At 47.5% G+C, this 18,112-nt stretch overlaps 1 pseudogene; it reads right to left on the bottom strand.

Moving 5' to 3' along the window:
- Nucleotides 1-9,915: 9,915 nt before the first annotated feature.
- LOC127303292 (pentatricopeptide repeat-containing protein At4g16835, mitochondrial-like) overlaps nucleotides 9,916-18,112 on the bottom strand; it is a 53,720-nt pseudogene continuing 45,523 nt past the window's right edge.

Raw genomic sequence — 18,112 nt, 5'->3', positions numbered from 1 at the left:
TTTTCTGGTAATTCCACATAAAATTTTTGACACACTTGCACTTCTCTAACTTACTCATCAAATTCATCTACAGATGGAACAGTTCACCCAGACCAACTTCTACTAGCTGGGCAATGGAGGAAGCCTGGTCTTTGAGAAGGACCTAAAGGACTTAGCGGAGTACCTCGAGCGCCCGCGCCCGGAGTTCTTTGGAGGACAAGTCAACGATCAGCCTGGAGGGCAACTGCAGTGGGTCATCATTGCCGACCTGCGAGGGAAGCTGGAGCCACCCATGTCCGAGAGGATCCAGTTCTCCTTGAGGGAGAACAATTGGGCGGACGGACTAGCTCGCGCCATGCAGGAAGCAATTGCCCGTCTGTGTGGGCAGAACCTGCCCCAGATCCGGGGAACCCGCTTTGCCCACCTTGCAAGGCATGACTCCATGGGAGCGCCGATGGATCTATCACCTCACCCCGAGGTGAAGTACCATGTGGAGCACCTTGACTTCATGCTGTGCGAGACCCGCATGGAGCTGGACAACTCCCGCGCCTACGCCAATCACACCTACCTCCAGCAGGCACAGCAGACCGAGACCATCAAGATCCTTGCCCAGGAGCGCAAGACTCTTCGCCGTCAGAATGCGAAGAAGGACTACACCATCGCTCGCCTCCGCGCGAAGATAGCCTCACTAAAGGAGACTGTCCAGGCCCAGGAGAACCAACTGAAGGACTTGGAAGGAGAAGGAGAAGACATCCAGGGAGATGGATACTCCTACGTGAGCAATGACGATGACTTTGAGGAGGAAGACGATGAAGACCTGACCTTCTACCCCTATGTGGATGGCTATGAGTTCCTGGAAGCCGGAGTGGATGACTTCATCCCGATAGATGTGGATGATGAGTAGTAGTATCACTTGTTCACTTGCGTAGGTGTGAGTTTGTATCGGTCCCTTGTATCGTAGAATGATGAATGGTTCTTAAAACCATGGTGTGCTAGTTTGTAATGCTACTTTGAAGGAATGAATGAATGTGTGTTTAATTTTCATCATGTCAAGTTTTCAAGTTTAACAATTTTGAACTTTACCCCAAAACAAGCCATAGAAGAATTCCCTCTTATCTCATGATCTATCTCAATGTTCAGATGGCCCCTCCAACCCGCAGCACCAATCAGGACGCAATGATGCAACTCTTGCAAACCTTGATGGCAGATCGAGAAGTTGAGAGGGATGAAAGACAAGCCAACCTTGCTGCACTGCAACAGCCTGCTAACAACAACAATGGCCCTGGAAACCATGATCAACCAGGGTCAAAGCTGAAGAACTTTCAAAACACCAACCCTCCGGTGTTCAGCAAAACAGAAGAGCCACTAGATGCGGATGATTGGCTCCAGACCATGGAGAATAACTTAGAAGTGGCGGGAGTAGAAGCCGCCGAAAAAGTACTGTCCGCCACCCACTATTTGGCGGGACCTGCAAGAGCTTGGTGGACCAGCACTCGTGCCATGAACGCAGGACAGATGATGACTTGGGCAGACTTCAAGCTCAAGTTCAGCAAGTACCACGTGCCCCCGGGTCTGATAAAGAAGATGAGGGATGAGTTCAGGGAACTCAAACAAGGCAGGATGTCCGTGGTAGAATACCGCGACAGATTCCTTACTCTGTCAAGGTACGCCCCGGACGAGACCGACACCACCGAGAAGAGGAAGGAAAGATTCCTGAACGGACTGCACGACGAGATGCAGACTGTACTGGTCAACATCCCCTTTGCTGACCTTGAAGCCCTGGTGGATTCCGCCATCCAGATGGAGGGCAAACTGCATCAAGCCAACGAGAACCGCAAGCGCCGCATGATGAATCAGAATGGGCCCAGCAATACCCCAAGGTATCGCCCCAGCTCAAGCGGAGGATTCAACCCCAGAAACAACAAGCCCCATGTGCCGCTGTCACGTCCGAGTTTCCAGAATCGGAGTGGAGGACACCCAAGGCCAGGAGGCCACAACAACAACCACCATGCCAACAACAACAACAACTTCAACCGTGCCCCGATGAGAGCCCCCGGCAACCACAACAACACCAACACTGCTCCAAGAACTGGGAGCAATGCTGTTCCCATCACCCCCAAGGACAAGTCTACAATCACTTGTTATGAATGTGGAATTGTGGGTCACTATTCCAATGAGTGTCCCAAAAGGTTAGCCAAGACTGCCCCCAATACCGCTGCACCTGCTCAGCAGCAACGCCGTGTCTCTACCGGAAGAAAGTTTGCCCCAAACAACCCGAACAACCGCAGCGGCCGTCTCTTTCACATGACCGCCGAAGAAGCCTAGGAAGCGCCAGATGTCGTGCTGGGTATGTTTTCTGTTAATTCAGTACCTGCAAGAGTGTTGTTTGATTCTGGAGCATCGCATTCGTTTGTTACTGAAGATTTTGCATGCACTAGTAAGATTCAACCAATCAGTTTGAAGCATGTCATGATAGTTCAAATACCTGGTTCAACAACAAAAGCTAGAAAAATTTGCAAAGATGTGCCTATCAGAATACATGAAATAGATTTTTATGCAAACTTGATAGTTCTGGGAGCCAAAGGTTTGGAAGTAGTACTGGGTATGGATTGGATGTCAAAGCATCATGGATTGATTGATTGTGCCAAGAAGGCCATCACCATGACTAGTAGCACCGGAGTGTTAGTAGAGCATGTGTCCGAAAGACTGCCCAGACAATTCGCCTGCAACACAAGTATAGCCCAACCAACCTTGGATCACATCAGGATAGTCTGTAGATACCCTGATGTGTTTCCTGATGATCTACCCGGTATGCCCCCAGATCGGGATATCGAGTTTATCATTGAGTTGATCCCGGGAACAGGACCTATCGCCCAGAGAGCCTATAGTATGAACCCGGCAGAACTAGTGGAACTGAAGAAGCAACTGGATGATATGCTAGCCAAAGGTTTGATCCAACCAAGTGCATCACCCTGGAGATCCCCAGTTTTGTTTGTGGATAAGAAGGACGGTGCCACTCGTTTATGTATGGATTACCGTAAGTTGAACGATGTCACCATCAAGAACAAATACCCCCTGCCAAAGATAGAAGACCTGTTTGACCAACTGGCCGGTGCCCAAGTATTCTCTAAGATTGATCTTAGGACGGGTTACCATCAACTGAAGATTCGTGCAACGGATATCCCCAAAACTGCCTTCACCACCCGATATGGATTGTATGAGTACAATGTCATGTCATTTGGATTGACTAATGCCCCCGCCTATTTCATGAACCTCATGAATAAGATCTTTATGAACTTTTTGGATAAGTTTGTCGTTGTCTTCATCGACGACATCCTAATCTACTCCAAGTCAGAAGAAGAACATGAGCAACACCTGGAGATAATTTTGGAAACCCTTAGGGAGCATCAGTTGTATGCCAAGTTCAGCAAATGTGAGTTTTGGTTAAAGGAAGTAGGATTCCTGGGACATATCGTGTCAGCAGGAGGAATTGCTGTCGACCCCGCCAAGATCAAGACCGTGGAAGAATGGAAAGCCCCAACCACTCAGACTGAAGTCCGTGCATTTCTTGGATTAGCGGGATATTACCGCAGGTTTGTTGAAGGATTTTCAAGCATCGCCAGACCAATGACGCAACTGTTGAAGAAAGACAAGAAGTTTGAATGGACAGATAAATGTGAAGAGAGTTTTCAGAAGCTCAAGAGCAGATTGACCACCGCCCCAATACTAATCATGCCGGACATCACCAAGCCATTTGACGTCTACTGTGACGCATCTAAGATTGGTCTTGGATGTGTGTTGATGCAAGAAGGCAAAGTGATATCATACCTGTCTAGACAACTGAAGCAACATGAGCAGAATTACCCAACCCATGATCTAGAGTTAGCAGCAGTAGTCTTAGCCTTGAAAGTATGGCGTCATTACCTCATGGGTAATCGATGCGAGATCTATTCGGATCACAAGAGCCTGAAGTACATTTTCACTCAGAAGGAGCTGAATATGAGGCAGAGAAGATGGATAGAGTTAATCAAGGATTATGATATGGAAATTCACTACCACCCCGGCAAGGCCAATGTGGTAGCGGATGCCCTGAGTAGACTGCCGTGTCGATTGAACTCCATGATCGCAGAAGAACAGCCTAGTTTGCATCAAGAATTTGAGCAGTTTAGACTGGAGCTAGTTAGTGAAGGATTCCTAGCAAGCATTGAGCTCCAGCCCACTTTGATGAGTCAAATCAAGGAAGCTCAGAAGGGAAATGCCAGCATTGATGGAATCAAGAGTCAAATAGCTGCAGGAAAGGCACTTGGATTCACCGAAGATGAAGGAGTTCTTTGGTACAACGGACGCCTATGTGTGCCGGCAGATTCAGAGTTGAAGCAAGTCATTCTGAAGGAAGCCCATGATACCCTGTATTCCATTCACCCCGGAGGAACCAAAATGTACCAAGACTTGAAGGAACAATTTTGGTGGCATGGAATGAAGAGGGAAATTGGAAGTTACATCGCCAAATGTGATATCTGTCAGAGAGTCAAGGCCGAGCATCAGCGACCCGCCGGATTACTACAGCCATTACAGATTCCCGAATGGAAGTGGGATTCAGTAGGAATGGATTTCATAACTGGGTTGCCCAAATCAAGTAAAGGAAATGATTCTATTTGGGTAGTGGTCGATAGATTAACTAAGGTAGCCCATTTTATCCCCGTCAAGACCACCTACCAAGGCCCTAAGCTAGCTGAGTTGTATATCTCAAGGATTGTTAGTCTGCACGGAACCCCGAAGTCAATTGTGTCAGATAGAGGATCCCAATTCACCTCAAGATTTTGGCAGAAAGTACATGAAGGACTAGGAACCCGACTGAATTTCAGCACAGCTTATCACCCACAGACTGATGGATAGACGGAAAGAGTCAACCAAATACTTGAAGATATGTTGAGAGCTTGTGTGCTTGAATATGGATCTAAGTGGGAAGACTGCCTGCCTTATGCAGAATTCTCATATAACAACAGTTATCAAGCCAGTTTGCAAATGGCCCCCTTTGAAGCCCTGTACGGAAGGAAGTGCCGTACCCCTTTGAACTGGTCGGAAGTCGGAGATAGTCAAATCTTCGGCCCAGATATTCTCCGAGAAGCCGAAGAGAAGGTTCACAAGATCCGTGAATACCTCAAGACTGCCCAGTCAAGACAGAAGAGTTATGCCGACAAGAGACGCCGAGAGATGACCTTCGATATCGGAGATTTCGTGTATCTCAAAGTATCACCCCTCAAAGGAATGCAGAGATTCCAACTTAGAGGAAAGCTTGCACCTAGATATGTTGGACCATTCAAAGTTCTGAGTCGCCGAGGAGAAGTATCTTATCAACTGGAACTACCGGAGGAAATGTCAGCGGTGCATAATGTGTTCCACATCTCATTACTTCGGAAATGTTTGGAGGTACCAGAGAAGACCGAGGTTTTCAAAAACATCGATCACAGATCTGTGGATATCAACAAGGACTTGACCTATCGCGAAGTACCTGTTCGCATCCTGGAAGAAGCTTTCAGAACCACCCGCACCAGGAGTATCAAGTTTCTGAAGATCCAATGGAGTAACCATACCGAAGAAAAAGCCACTTGGGAGCGCGAAGATTACATGAGGACTGAATTCCCAGATCTCTTTAGTACCTAGTTTTCTTTAAGATCTCGGGACGAGATCTTTTGTAAGGGGGAAGGGTTTGTAGCATCCCAAATTTTCAAATCAATAAGAAAAGGAGTTTCCAATATTCCAAATTTTTGGAACTAACAAAAACTTTTAATTTGTCGCATAGTGTGCATAGTGATCAGGCATGCTTGGTGGAGTTGTGCCATGATTGTTTGCTTGAGTGCTACTAATACCTCTAAAAACCCTAACCCTTGCAAATTGAGGTCCAAAAGAAATCAAATAAGAGAAAAGGAAAAATAAAAGAAAAAGCCATATGAGGGCTTATGGCCAATTTTGCAAATCATCAACCAAGGCCATAATGGCTTGTGCCAATGCTTGTGAAACCTGAATATACCAATAACACACACTTTTGACCCAAAGAAACACAAATTTAAGCAAAGGAAAATTCAAATTCTAATCACATATGATAATGGTCAAAACTGAAATTTCTATCATCATACCCACTTTGAGCCCCTGGTTTAAGGGATTCTTAAACTAAACCCTCCCAATTCTTTTCACCTCATCCAAGACCATCTCAAGGTGAACACTTTTTGTGTTGACCACCATAGTTGACTCTGCCCCTATTGCTTAATATAAGAGTGACAAGTGGCAACCCTGAAACAAAGAGTAGATCATCCACTTTTTGAAATGTCACAAACCAGCACCATTTTGCACACCACCACCACCATTATGCTCCAAACATTATTCAAATCCACTCCACCAAAAATGGTTGCAAAATTCCAAAGTTCACTTCATGCGGCCATTTCATCGAGCACATGGCAGGCACCAAACTGGATTGGACACACACCCTATTAACCAGTGGATCCTTGCCTAAACCAACTTTGTGGGGTGATCATTACTGTCCTTCTTAGTCTCCTGGACCAAACCATGCACTTGCCCGTGGTGATTAAAGCGAGGGGAGAGGCAGAACACGGCCATGCCGTGCACCATGCCATCCTCCATGCCACTATCCTCCTCTCTCTCATCTAGCTTGCACCATCGTGTCCCTGGGTCTCTACACCCTCTACTGAACACGCTGGACCTAGCCCTTGGCCAAGGAGAACGCGACAAAGCGCTGGCCAGGACGCGCCCAAAACGCCCAGGCATGCCAGCGTGCACGCTCACCGCGCCCTGGACGCGCCAGAGCACGAGCTCGCCCCGTCGCCTCAGTCCTTCCCTACACCTCTACCTCTGCATCGAGCATCACCACCCCACCAGCTAGCGCCTAGACACGCCCAGCTACTCGCGGAGGCACTGTCGCCGTCGTCCCCTTCAAAGATTCGCCGCCAAGACCGCCGCAGACACGGCATCATCTCGAGCCGTCCCTTCTCGCTTTCTCTGCGCCAGCTAGCACGCAAGCGCCGCTGTGATGATAGCAAGCTCAACCCGTCCTTACCTTGCCCTTTCGCGACCCAGAGACGGCACGCCATGAGCGACCCGAGCACACCGCCGCAACACCCCATCCCCGCTATAAATAGAGCACCCCCGCGCCTCATTTCTTCACACTCACCGCTTCTCCTCCCATCCTTGCTTCTCCTCGACCAGTGAATTAGCCACATCCTCGCCAGAGTAGCTCCAATTTGGAGCCGGAGCCCGCCAGTACCCGCAGATCACCGCCGTCGATTGGAGCTTCCCCGAGCCACGCCGCCGGTACCAGGAGCCTCGTCGTCCACGCCAACGTCGCCGCGCACCTCACCGCCGACCGCCGGAGCACCGGTAGGCTCTCCCACCCCCTAGCCTCGCCGCCAGCACCACGGGTTCTCGTCGGAGACGACGATGAACGCCGGCCGTTCGATCTATTTCTAATCGTGCGATCCAGTTTCATCCATACCGTTTCGCTGTGAAACTCTCGCTGACAGCGGGCCCCACCAGTCAGGCAGCCCACTCGCGCGAGACGCGCAGATGGGCTGGCCCAACTTCTTTTCCCCACTGCGGCCCAGTTCTCTTTCCCGCCTAGGCCCGTCAATTTGAATTCGAATTTTTGGTTTAGTTAGAATTCCAATACTGGTACCATTTTCAAAATTTAATAGAATAAAATCTACTAAACCAAATTTGATAAATTTTATATATTTGGAAAGCTTATGAAATTGTCTAAACAACTACACTGGTTACAACCCTAGATGTGTTGTAGATTTAAAGTAGCAAAAATAACAAGGCAGGGCCTTTTCCAACTTCAAACTTTATTTAAAATTCAACCAAAAATGATTTTGAGTTGATTCCAACTCTCACACATCACTTCTGACAAACCCTAATTGTTTATGCAAAAAGATAGCATAGTTGTTTGTATGATCATGGGCTAGAGCAAAAATAATGGCTATGGAGCCATTTCTAGTCTATTTAAATCATCCAAATTATTTTGTTTAAATAGTATGAGAGTTACTCTCTCATTTAAATCTTGTCTTAAGTAGTGAAAGATGAGGTAATGATCTTAGTCTATAGTACCTTATGTTTAATTACTTAATGATAGTAAATTGTTCCATAGTAGTTAAATTGCATGAGATATAGTATCTCATTTAAATCTTTTCCCCAATGATATATATGAGGTGTTGACCTTGGTCAACAAATGATCATCCCTTATTATTTGAGTAAATTAAATCTTAGGAAGATTCAATGAGAGGAAATTATCTTCTCTTACAAGTTTCTTAAAACACAAGTCAACCCCCTCTCATGATTAATGTGTGATGCTAGAATGATTAGTGTGGACCATTTGTGTGATTAGTCTAGCCCTTAAAAATTGTTTGGTGATTGTATACCTCGTATCCGTTTATAGACGCTAGTACCGAGGAATACCAGGAGGATGAGGTCTACGAGGAGGAAGAAGAACATTTTGATCAGTACACCACTCAAGGCAAGCTATTATTCTTGCAAAGTGCAAAGCTCTACCAGAGCAAGGCACACTCACCTATTACTTTATGCTTCATGATCCCATCCCAAGTGTTATTCTTGCAAAGTTTTTACTTTATGTATTAAAGCTTACTTTATAGTTAACTTTGGTCTAAGTATAAGAGGAGTACAAGAGCATCAAACTTAGCCTAAATAGCTACAAGTAAGTTAGCACCACTCATGACTAGTTGCTAGTGCTAAAATAAAATTTACTACTCTAGATGGGAACATGTGAATCAAATGACTTTGAAAACCTTGGAATGACGAGTCATTCTATTGAGAGATTTTGAAGGTGAATATGACTTGAATGACATGGTGAATTTGACAAAAAACTGATGGTTGAGTTCGGATGCGATACCATTCCAATAATTGAGTACCCCCACAATACCTGATTATGGGTAGGGCTTAACTGGAAGTTTATGTATTTTAGTATGGGTTCCCTCTAAACAAGCGTCATAGGGGTTATGCCGAGACTGCCTCCGTGAAATATGAAATGACGTGAATATGAGGTGAATGTCCTACCCAAGCCCTGTGCAGTTCCCAGGCTGACGGTTTGTCTTCACTGGGAGGCCAAGCTCATGGGGAGAGGTGCCTATACTAGAGTATGTAAGTGAAAGGTTATAGTTGATGATCCGCATACGGAGTATGAGTATTCAGGGCTATCCCTGACGGATGTAATCAAAAGTTGTGGCACAAGTGTGCAACCTCTGCAGAGTGTAAAACTATTCGAATAGCCGTGTCCACGGTTACGGACGATTGGAAAGGCCATACTGTACCGTTGTCAGATGTTTCCAAAATGAAGGGTGAAGTGAATGGTGATTTTGACTTGAAAACAACATGGTTGTGGGAATGACACTAATGTTCCCACTTGAGTTAAGTTAGGCAAATGAGGAGTCTTTCTTTTATAAGGTTTATGAAATAAAATTGGCTTTATGCAAATAAACCTATAGCTTGGCACCCCCTTAACAAAATTGATAGTACTTACATTAGTATTAGTTTGCGAGTACTTTAAAGTACTCATGGCTGTGTCCCTGGCTATTCAAATGGCCAGACTATGAAGAGGAGCAGCAGCATCCGGATGACGGACAGCAGGACAACTACGAGAACTAGGATCGTCTCCTAACGTCAAGCGTTGCCTGTGGATTAGATGGACTACTACTACTTCGCTTCCACTATGTGTTGTGTTTATTGATCATTAGATCAACTATTATTGTAAGTGTGGATCATGTGATCCGTTGTTGTAAGAAGACTATGGTTTGTAATGAATGATGACTCTATGATATCAACTGTTATGTCTCGCAAAAACAATCTTCCTGGGATTGCGATGTATGGCATAATAGGCATCTGGACTTAAAAATCCGGGTGTTGACACTTGGCATCATTTCCATATATTAACATCCCACTTTTTATCAATAGGCAAGGATAGGTCACCATTGTCAGGATCTCAAGATTACCCATCACAGATGAATTAAATGTAATTTGTGGATAGAAACTGCATTCATCACTCAAGATTGATGGACCATTAACTGTACCAGTTATTCTAATTTACACACAGAAACCGCTATGGTAAATTCCTCACATGTTAGGATGTTGAGCACTGCGCAGACCCAATGCATCAACATTCATGTTCTTGTTGAGGATCAAATACTGTTGCAAACCAATGAAATTTGCTAGTATACATTGTTATTGGTATTCTTCACCAGTAATCCCCGCATGAACAATGGCCACCTCTAAAGTGATGGAAACGTGTCGTATCCCTCAGAATGATTTCTCGATCCTTTTTTTTTAAACACAAGGCTCGAGCAGAGCCCGGCTTTAAATTAATAGGGCCCCAACGGCAGCATCCATACAACAAACACGACACGACCACGACAAGACACGATGGAGGGAAGCTCCACCCAACCACAAGCACACGGTACAGGACCTGGACACCACAAGATACAAGGTGATCGACCTAGCACATCAGCCGGAGAGGCGACGCCCCAACGCCAAAGCCTACCGTCTAGTGACACCGAACACCACAAACACCACCCTGCCCCAGAGGGAGCACTAGACACTATCTCTGATAGAAGCATGAAGAGCTCGAATACGGCCAATCACTAGCTCCACCGCTTGACGGTCTCCTCTCCTAGCCAGAAGCTTCCATACCTGCAAGTATACAGTCATTTTGTACAAACCGTCAGCCGGGTTAGCTGGAAACACACCCTCAATGGTGAATTTGTTTCTCACGTTCCAGAGTGACCAAAGTAGGGCAGCGCACGCCAACCACAGAACTCTCCGAGTCTGGCCAACGTGGACGTGCATATACCGAAAGATGTCGGCAAAGCACGAGGGGTTCCAAGAGCAACCAAGAAGGTCTCTGACCGCACTACACATGAAGCGCGCCAGCGGGCATCTAAAGAAGATGTGGTTGTTGTCCTCCACTTCCATGCAAAGGCCGCAGGTACCATTGGAAGGATCCTTGCGCTTTCGGATGTTGTCATTGGAGGGGAATCGACGTCTTGATAATTGCCACAAAAAGATACGGACTTTGAGTGGCACCTTGATCTCCCACACTATCCCATAGTGTTTGTGGGGAATGCCCTGGCATAAGCTCTTGTACAAAGACCGCACAGAGAACTTCCCATTTGGCTCCATGGACCACGATATCCGGTCTTGCGTCTCCGACAGGCGGACGACCTCCACCAGTCGGGAGATGTTGGCCAACTCCACTCGCTCCCCAAGGCAAAGTTCACGTCGGAACATGAGCCTATGCTGATTCTCCCCGAAGAGCGTAGCAACCGTGGCCAAGGGTTCCGTCGCAATGGCAAAGAGGCCTGGGAACTGATCCTTGAGGGGCCCCTTCTCATGCCACCAGTCTACCCAGAACCTGGTGGCACGGCCGTTGTGTATAGCATGTCTGGCCCCCATGCCGAAGACATGCTTGATCTTTTGGATAGCATTCCAAAATTGGGATCCAGGCCTATGCTTATCTGCGAGGAGGTCCCTCTCCCCCAGATATTTAGCCCTCAGGATGACAGCCCAGAGACCTTGCTCCCCTGCGTACAGTCTCCAGATCCATTTGGCCATAAGGCAAACGTTCATGAGCCTCGTATCCACAATACCTAGCCCCCCCAGGCATTTAGGCTTGCACATGGCCGACCATCTGACCCAATGGTATTTACGTTTAGCCCCGTTTGCTTCCCAATAGAAACGGGACCTGGCCTTGTCAAACAAGCCGTGCACACCGTCCCCCAAGAGGGTCACCGCCATCGCATGCAACGGCAGGCTGGACAAACAGGCGTTGATGAGAGTGAGCCTCGCGGCCGAGGACATCAACTTTCCCATCCAGGGATCCGCGCGTTTGGCAACCTTGCTAGTCAGCGGACCCCAGTCCGAAGCTAGCAGCGCACGGTCACTCACCGGCAAACCCAGATAGGTGAAAGGGAAGGTGCCTCTCTTGCAGTTAAGCATGTTGGCAATCCTGGTCCCCTCAGCCACATCCCCGCCTAGCATCATAACCTCACTCTTATGGAAGTTGATCCTGAGGCCCGACATATTCTCGAAGCAGAGAAGTATGTATTTGAGGTTGGCGATGGCCAGATCATCTGGCTGGAACATGATGATGGTATCATCCGCGTACTGCAAATGAGACACCCCCCCAGGTATCAAGTGTGGGATCAACCCAGTAATGTGACCCGCCTCTCTGGCTTTGTCAAGGATGGAGGCAAGGGCTTCCACCACAAAGTCAAAGAGGAGGGGGGATAACAGGTCCCCCTGACGCACCCCGCGTCCATTACGGAAGAAGTTCCCTACTTCCCCGTTAATAGTGATCGCCGTCTGGCCCCCCGAGACCAGACCTAAAGCTCTGTGAACCCACCCTGGCTCAAAGCCTTTGTGGAGTAGAACTTCCCGCAAGAAGGCCCAATTCACCCGGTGACAAGGTATTAACTTGTCAATGCCTACAGATTGTAGACTAGGGTTTTAGCGGAAGTAGAGGGCAAGTAGATCTCGAGGGTTTCAGCCGGAAAAGTACTCGACTGCTAAAAAGCTAGGGTTATGTTGACAATGGAATCGATACTTTCTTTGTCCCTCGACTCCCCCTTATAAAGGAGGCGGAGCCGAGGGTTTCGTATTACACAAGGTTACAGATTCCGGGGGACTCTTTGAGTTCCACCCGTAAAGTTACAAGTCTCTTTATTCCTAATACAAATCTTTCCAAACTATCTCTTAACTGGGCTTCCGAGCTTCACAAACTTCGGGTCGTGGGCCTTCAGTAAATCCCGGGTACTATATTCGGCAGGCCCAATGGGGATGCCTATGTCAGTAGCCCCCGAGATTTTGCTTGAATCAGAGACTCATGGAAAATCTCCAACTTTACAATTACCATACAACTTCTTCGAGTTAACACATATCTTTAATAAAACAATTGTATATTGTACAGGGATAAAGGTAATTGGGGCTAGTTCATCTGACGGATCAGGTACTAGTTAACTGCTCTTGTGGCAATCCACCAAAACCTACTTCAAGATCACGTCCCTGGACATGATCTCGGGATACTGGTGTAATTCGACATGCGCCGCTTAAGGTCTTACTAGATGTCGAATTCCAGTTATATTTTTTCGGGTACCTAACGCGTCCGTTAGGATTTTTCTTCGCATCTGCTGATACGGAAAAAGTAGCAAAGCGCCGTCAGAGGCGGTGCCACGCCGCACAGGACGGATCCCGGGGACTTACCTTCGCAAAGTATTGCGGCATTCAGAGATTAATTTGCGACTGAGGCACTCTGAGAATGTATTGTCGAGTCCTTTTTCGGCTGTTGGAATAGCACATTTATTCGAGTCACCAGATGACTTGTATATATTTTTTATCCTGTCCTCCCGATGGGAGTAAATGAAGAGTTATTTGTATAACTCGAAATATGCTCACCATGCCTTTTATAATTTCATCGGGCACGCGAACAGCGTTCCCGATGGGAGTAGCACCTGAGGCTACAGCCAAGAGCTTGTCCTTGGTTGTAGGCTCACCATTTTAACATTTTTTGTCGCTGTATTACTATCTTTTCGAATTCTTCCATCTTTATCGGGTGCGCGACCAGCGCTCCCGATGGGAGTAGCCCCCGAGCCTATGAACAAATGCTTGTATTTGATCATAGGCTCTTGCCTTTTCTTTCTTGCCATACTCGAGGTTTTCTTCTTTCAAAAGTAGCCCCCGAGCATTTGATCAAAAACTTGTATTTGATCAAAAGCTCACGAAGTTATCATCAATCCATCTCTGTCGCCCATCTTCAAAATAGCACAGTCGAAATTTCTTTCTTTTAAAGTGACATCAGTGCTGACGATAGCCACGACCGCTGTATCGGGAGAACGCGAGCCCTGTCCTGTCCCTGACTTGTGGATCCAAAAACCTGCGGTCTGTGACACGTTTCGCAAGTGGGGGACACACGTCCTCCGCTTTTTCTGGCACGCGCACTGTAGCGCCTGTCCAGTTCCGTCGCAGTAAAAAGACTTTATTACCCATGGAGACACGTGTAAGTCATCAGATCCATTCCTTCTGCAACCAACGGTGCGTCGATTCGTAGGTTTGCTATAAAGGGTCTTCTTCTTCCTCCAGCAATCCCTTCGCCGCGCCGCGCTCAAATCCCCTCTGCAAAACCTCCACTGCAACCAAAAACTCCTGCGCTCAACCACACCCCTACTCTCTCCAGCGCCCTTGTTGATGCCACCGCGGTCAAGGCTCACAAGGCATAGCACTCCCGAGGCAAGCATGGCGGCGCAAGATCTAGGAGCTACTGAGTGGGAGAGATCCAAGATCTCCAACCAGGACGCCAACCTGATGAAAAAGCTTGGCCTGATGAAGAAGAAGGAAGTGCTGATCTTCCCCAGCGAGGAAAGTTTCCCAACGCCCCCATCCAATATCGGGTTAGTTTCGTCGACCACCTCATCCGCGGCCTCTCTGGTCCTATCCATCAATTTCTTCGTGGTTTACTCTTCGTGTACGGGCTGCAGCTGCATCAGCTAACTCCCAATTCCATCCTTCATATTTCTATCTTTATCACCCTCTGCGAGTGCTTTCTCGGGATCCAACCAAATTGGGCCCTGTGGAAACGCATTTTCTACCTTCGCCGCAACGGCTCCCACAATATCGCCTACAACATAGGTGGTGTTGTTATCTGTGTCCGCCCTGACGTCGAGTATTTCGACGTCAAATTCCCCGACTCCGTCCAAGGGTGGCGCAGGAGATGGCTATATGTCCGCGAAGAGTGCTCCGACTCGCTGGAATACAACATCGCCCCCTTCGATGGTAGCGCAAAAATCCTTCGCCGCCGATCCTGGGATGCAGAGGCCACCAAAGAAGAGAAAACGGCGACAGAGGCGCTGATGAAGCGAATCCATGAGCTGCAGAATACCCGAGGCAAAGAATTGTCGGGTATCCAAATTACTGCGCATTTCCTTAGGATTAGGGTACAGCCTTTACAGGCTCGCAAAAACCCTTTGTGGCTGTATGCTGGCGATAAAGACGTCGACCGCATATCCGAAGATCTTTCTGTGAAGGACTTGGAGAAGCTCGTTCGTCGTGTGTCATCGTTAAGCAAGAAAGACTCGGTTCCATCTTCTTGCCGAGTAGAGCCTTTCAACAGCACCAATCCCCTTCCCAAGGTAAATGACTTGTCCTTCCGAGTTTTTATTGCTTTGACTACTATTTTGCTGAACTTTTCTGTTGATGGTTTTCTTCTTCAGAAACACCAAGTTTTGTCTTCCCTGCCTCCCCTTCCTGAAGGTGGGGAGGTCGATGATCGAGCCATCGTTGACGACGATGCACAGGGTACTTCTCGCCCTGAGAGTGAAATCGCTGGATCTCATAAATCCACGGGTTCCTCTGAAAGAGAGACTGAATCGGAGGCTTCCGAGTCAGCGCATTCTCTCCCTTCCGCTGTTTCCCCCCGGAGCAAGAGGAAGAGGGGTGATGTCGAAGACTCCGGCACCTCCAAACTCAGCGGGTCACCTGTCGAGGAAGCTTCTCCCGAAGAGGAGGGTGCCTTCGACCCTTACGCTGATGCCCTCGTTAGCTCGTAAGCTAGCCTGCCTTCTTTTTCTTTTTATATATTGTTAGAATATTCTCATACTATCTTTTGTGGACAGTGGCGAAGAAGAGGAAGAGCCCGCTACCAATGTGACTGCTCCGACGAGCACGTCACAAACTTTAGTTCTCTCGGAAACTCGCCGTGCGACGGAGGAAGCCTCGCCTCCTCATCAGGGCTTGGAGATGTCGACTCCTGCCGCCAGCCCCCGAGCCCCCGAGCCGAAGAGAGCGAGGATTGAACTTGGTGAAGAACAAGGCTTCTTGGCCGGGAGTTCGTCGACTCCTTCCCTGGATGATGTAAGTACCCTTACCGCTATTTTTTGTCTTTAGTCGAGTTTTCTTCTCAACCTTTCTATCACCTCTTTTCCTACAGCCTTTGATGAAGAACTTCATCATTCTTGGTACTCAATTTATTGGGTACCGTGACACTGTCGAAGACTTGAAAGGTAAGCCTTCATACGATTGTGATGTTTTTACTCGTCATCACGTAGATTATATTGCAATTTTTAACTTGACTTTCTTGCGTTGTTTCCTTCCGTCAGAGGCTCTCGCCAAAGCCAACAAACGCGCCGATGATCTTGCCGTCAATCTTGAACAGAGCGAAAAAGCTCGAAAGAAGGCCGAACAAGACGCTGCCTCTGTTGGAGATCTTCGAAAGAGGCTTCACCAAGCTGAAAATGCCTTAAGCGAGAAGGTAACTCAACAAATTGCGCGTGAGGAGGATATCATTGGCCGCCTTGAGTCGCAGAATCGGCGTTTCGTCAGTAAGTTCGTTGATCACTTTGCTCGAGTATCTTCTAAGATTATCTCTCCTCATATTTGTTGATAACTCGAACTTTGTTTCAGCAGGAAAAATGGGTCAAGATTTTGAACTGCAGGAGCCTGAAGGGGACCGTCTTCTCGATGCCCTTTCCCTCCTTTAAATTCACGGGGATCTGGCGCGCCGCAGTATTGCTGATGCGCGGTCCGCGTTTACGCGCCTCTTCCCCTACTTCTTCCCGAAGAAAAAACAACCAGACGCCTTCTCAGATCTTGCCAAGCATTTTATCCCTAAGGAGGATCTTGGATTGGCTTTCCGGCAGGAAAACTTGAAGATTGGCGTGGAGGGTACCATAGCTTTGGTTGCCGAGAGCCAGCAGAACGTCGACTGGGCGAAGACTGGCGAGGCGAAGAGAATGAACAAGGAGAAGTGGCAGTCTTTAATCAAGGCCGCGAAGCCGCACTCGAAGAAGATTCTCTCCTTCCTCGGATACAAGCCAGCTGCTTCTTCCAGTTCCGCCAGGCCGGAGGTCAAGTAGACCAACTTACTCTTCCGTTTGCTGTCTTTCTTTTGGTAGATGTCGATATCCTTATGATATGCGACTATTTTCGTCGACTCACTAGGAGCTGACCTTTTGTAATGGACCATCACTTGTAAATATCCCTACTTATCAATGAGAAGGAATGATCCACTGTTTGTTTATTGATGTCGATATTTTCTTTCTTCCAGTTGATATTTGATAACTACTCTAAGACTGCTGGACCATCATCTGCTTCTCCTGCCACTTCTTGCTCCAAACGGATAGATGACGACGTTTTGCTGGATGATTCCTCATCTGTGAATCTGAAGCAACTAGAAGTAGCTGAACTTCGACAACAACTCCAAGCCATGAAGAAACAATCCCTTATTGTCATGGAACAATCCCACAAATCTTCCAAGCAGGAAAAGATGGCTCTTCAGCAAGCTCAAGAAGCTTTAAAGTTGAAAGATGCTGCCATTGCCGAGGCTTTGCAAGCCGCTTCTCGAGAAAATTATATGCTTGACCTGCTGACTGACGCAAGCCTGGATATGGCGGGTAAGTCTCACCCCATGCTTTCTTTTACTTACTTCGCGTACGAGTTTTCCGGTAATCATATTTCTTGATACGGCTAGGTTCTTTCTAGGATGTTGTTGCCGAAAACCAGCGTGTTGATGCGAGGGCTGAGGTGCTTGTTCGACTTGCTCAGCAGAACGACTCCAGCTTTTGGTCTTCCCCGGACCGGACCCGACAAATTGTACGATTTCAGGATCGTGCTTCTCAGGTTCGGGAATATCTCGACTTCTGTACAAAGACACTAGCCATGGTTTACAACGCCATGTTTCCTCGGAATCTGCAACCCAAAACTCTTCCTGAATTGATGAACAAGTTTAAGAGTGTTCAACGAATCCAAGGATTTGTGAAGGCTCAGTTGATGGCTGGTGCTAGGTTCTCGATGATCATGCTCCAAATCTGCTACCCGAAACTTGATATGTCCAATGTTGTTGATCTTTGCCACGAACGATTAAGAAAACGAAGGAGGAACGTCGACAAGATCAACGAGGCGGTGACACCCGTAGCCGAAAAGATGATTGAAGATCTTCTTCGGATGGATGCTGCGTACTTCACGGAGAGCCATTATGCTGATTCTATGGGTGCTTCTGCGGGAGATGAAAGGGTGAACATAGATAACCTTATAGCAGATGATTGAAGTTCTTTTCCTTCTGTCGAATTTT

The sequence above is a fragment of the Lolium perenne genome, chromosome 5 (assembly GCF_019359855.2).
Source record: "Lolium perenne isolate Kyuss_39 chromosome 5, Kyuss_2.0, whole genome shotgun sequence".
Lineage (NCBI taxonomy): Eukaryota > Viridiplantae > Streptophyta > Magnoliopsida > Poales > Poaceae > Lolium > Lolium perenne.
Note: the sequence above shows the minus strand (reverse complement) of the source record. Positions and strands in the feature narration are given on the sequence as shown.